This window comes from Macrobrachium nipponense, chromosome 32, assembly GCF_015104395.2.
Source record: "Macrobrachium nipponense isolate FS-2020 chromosome 32, ASM1510439v2, whole genome shotgun sequence".
Classification (NCBI taxonomy): Eukaryota; Metazoa; Arthropoda; class Malacostraca; order Decapoda; family Palaemonidae; genus Macrobrachium; species Macrobrachium nipponense.
In genome coordinates this window covers 39,918,240-39,922,206 of record NC_061094.1, presented here as the reverse complement: position 1 = coordinate 39,922,206, position 3,967 = coordinate 39,918,240, and the positions used below count along the sequence as shown (strand labels likewise).

Below are 3,967 nucleotides of genomic sequence, written 5' to 3'. Positions count from 1 at the left end.
AGGACGGAATTGCGCTTGAATGCAGTCACTACATCTCATTATCTGTTAAAAAATCTTTTGTACTCATTACGTTTAAAAAGTATTTTGTTGTCCTGAATAATTATGAAATATGTTTAAAAAGTATTTTGTTGGCCTGAATAATTATGAAATACGTTTAAAAAGTATTTTATTGGCCTGAATAATTATGAATTACGTTTAAAAAGTATTTTGTTGGCATGAATAATTATGAATTACGTTTAAAAAGTATTTTGTTGGCCTGTATAATTATGAAATACGTTTAAAAAGTATTTTGTTGGCCTGAATAATTATGAAATACGTTTAAAAAGTATTTTGTTGGCCTGAATAATTATGAATTACGTTTAAAAAGTATTTTGTTGGCCTGAATAATTATGAAATACGTTTAAAAAGTATTTTGTTGGCCTGAATAATTATGAATTACGTTTGAAAAGTATTTTGTTGGCCTGAATAATTATGAAATACGTTTAAAAAGTATTTTGTTGGCCTGAATAATTATGAAATACGTTTAAAAAGTATTTTATTGGCCTTAATAATTATGAATTACGTTTAAAAAGTATTTTGTTGGCCTGAATAATTATGAATGGTGAAACTCGAAAATGGTTTATAATAAAACAAAGCGGTTGAAATGCCTAATCCTTGTGATGTACCGTATCACCTAAAGAATTCGGTTATTATACGATTTGACAAAGAACCTCGTAACTAGGCATCTCTGAACTATCATTTATGGACAAACATTGGCGATGCCGCTTAGTTGGTTGATGAAGATGAAAAGACCTTATGGTATAGTACTAATTAATAAAGCGAATATCACTCAATGGTATAGTAGTAATTAGTAAGGCGAATATCATTCTATGCTATAGTAGTAATTAATAAGGCGAATATCATTCTATGCTATAGTAGTAATTAATAAGGCGAATATGATTCTATGCTATAGTAGTAATTAATAAGCCGAATATCCTTCTATGGTATTGTAGTAATTAATAATGCGAATATCATACTATGGTATAGTAGTAATTGATAAGGCGAATATCTTTCTATGGTATAGTAGTAATTAATTGGGTGAATATCATTCTATGGTTTAGTAGTAATCAATAAGGCGAATATCATTCAATTCCTTCATTGATGCTTAGGTACTTGTGGCTCTTTTCAACAGTCAAATAATTTCATTATCTTTTTTTAAATACTGAAAACCAGTTGTTATGAACGCATAATAAAAGAGATTCTTAATAATAAGAGCGCAGAAAAGAATAAAACCAAAAGGAGTAGTGCCAGAACATCTCCTCCTCAGTGAATATGGAGACTCCTTGAAATTTCTGAACGTTGCCAAACCGTCCTCGCTTTCTGTAGTGAGGCTTAAAAGACAAATCCTTTTTCAAAATCCCTTCGCTGACAAGGATTAAAATTAGCCTATAGAGCCCTCGTCCTACAGAAAGGAGTGCGCAGGAGTTTTCCAGGGATGCTAGAAGTAGGATGCGTGTAATCTTCTTTTGAGGATTTTAAGGGCACTTTTCTAAGGGATTCCCTACGGAGACAACAACGCTGTAATATAAAAGGATACCCAAATTTTTTTTTTTTCATTTAACTTTTTAATTAGTGTACGACTTTTCATTTGGTATTAAGGCGTCAGTTAAGGAAGCCGGGAATGGTTACTCAAGTTTATTCTTTATGGCTTGATTCCAACCGCTCAAGAAAACAAGGAAAAAGAAATAAATAGGTCTGATGTGGCTGAAATGTTACTGTTTGGTAAAGGATTAATTTTCATGATAATTATATATTTTCAGTCGTTGCTTTTAGACTGTACTAAAAGACAAGAAGAGTAGTTAATGTTGTTTCTTTATGGCAATAGAATATATAAAGTAAACGAAGAGAAGTTACTTTCATAAATATATCTAATATGAGTAAAATAAAATACTTTGAAATAAGCTTTTCACTTCAGTTTATCGTACAAAACATAAGAGTTATAGCCTTTCAATATCATTATTCCAGTGTTTCGTTTCTCTCTATATATTTTCTGATAATTCTCTTTTGTTTCCCGGGTATCAAGTCTTTTTATTTAAAGGGACAAAAGATATTTACATTTTTGTTTTTACCTTTTGAGAAAAGGGGATAGCTGTCTCGCAGATGATGATAACGGGGATTGTAAAACACCAATTCCTTTAATGTTTGTTTATTACTATCACTAACTACACATAGTTCCTATTAGAAGGGGACCACCATTTCTCACAAAACAAATAAAGGTTGTAAATGATCTTTATTCTAACGAGGAACAAATGAATGAATGAAACAGTGAAACAATCAAGAATCTACCTTGCAGGGAAAAGCAAAATACATAATATGACAAACGTAAACAGACAACATAAATATTGATTTTGTGGTGTATGATATAACCCATAATCATATTACACATATATATAAGCCATGATTTACATACAGGCTCTCAAAACCCACCGGTAAGATCATGCTTCTTAAAACAGTCAGAAGCCTACAGCCTACAGGTCAACGTAAATACAAATGTTTTTTTGTTTTCCTTAAAAAGTTTATATACACAGTTGGTATCTAATATCCACCAGTGGAATGAACGTCTATGTCTCCCTCGCCAGACCACTGTGCCTTTCTGATAATGTATCGAAAGGCTTTGATGGCAAACTGGCACCTTTGGAAGTACTGTCATTCAAAGATAAGGGTTTGAATATGTACAAGACTTTCATAAGGGGTATATTGATTCTTATTTTACTAACACTCTCTTCTGACTTTTTACATTCATTTGCATTGAGTTTTCTCCTTAACCAAACTATTTGTATGTAAGTTAAATACATTTGTGTTTAATTGATAAGAGATAACTAATTCGATGTATATTGTGTAATGTTTTAGATAGACTACACACATAATTACTGCGTGTATGTATATATTACATATTCAGTAAGCCGAATAACGGAATACGCATTTGATTCAAATTATTTGTACGTTCGATAAGAAACCCAAAAAATCTAACTTCATAATTAGCTCTAATTAATCACAGTGAATGTTGATTAGCCAGGAATTCATAAATTACAACTCATAAATCAAAAACGTAATTTTTTTTTCCAGCTCAGTGGTCTATCACACGAGGAATGTTCGAGCTACAAACAGTAATTTCTCGCTCCTGCTGTACTGCATAATTAACTCATTTACACTCCGACGGGACTAGCACACAAATCATTATTCTCACGGCGATTCACACGTCATTAAGCTCTGTGGTGATTTGAATGAAAGATTAGGGCTACAAGTTCAAAAGACTCTCTGAAGAGGGAAGTCGGGGATGTGGCTCTAGCTCATGCGTTCCTTCTGACCAACAAGAGGAGGAGGAGGTGGGGGAGGAGTGAGAGGGTCGTCAGCAGGACGCACGCCGGCCTCGTTGTCACCCCTGGAATAGAAGAGAAGAAAAATGGTAATTTCATCATAAGAAACTTGGGGAATGTTATAGTTTTATAACTACTAGCAAACGTATGTATACAGAAATTATGTATGAAAAGTCGTAAAGTAACTAAGTCTACGGGCAGAAGCTCCATTTCAGGGAATCCCTTCTCACCCCTACCCCCTTCGGAGGGGCGGGGGAGGTAGGATGAAACCCCCATTATAAACCATCTTAGGGGTCCCCACTATAACCCTGCCGAATTTCATGTCCATCGGACCAGCCGTTTGGCCGTGATTGAATGACAGACGGACGGACAGTCATTACGCCCATTATAGTAAGATCCTGCTACCAGGAAATTAAAGTCACTCATCCCTAAAACGTAAGCAAATATTTTCATTTATACTGTAAGTTTTTTTTTTTAAAGAATAAGTCATAATTCAGAGGTGGCTGCAGAGAAAAGCAAAACAGAGGTCACCACCAACACTCATAAGTTGCAGCTCTCAACAACAATTCTACTGATTACCCGTAAGAATTTATCCCCTGTCCAGGCCATTC

General features: G+C 33.9%; 1 pseudogene; it reads right to left on the bottom strand.

Annotated features, from left to right (window-relative positions):
• Window positions 1-2,169: 2,169 nt before the first annotated feature.
• Window positions 2,170-3,967, bottom strand: part of LOC135207358 (uncharacterized) — a 469,824-nt pseudogene continuing 468,026 nt past the window's right edge.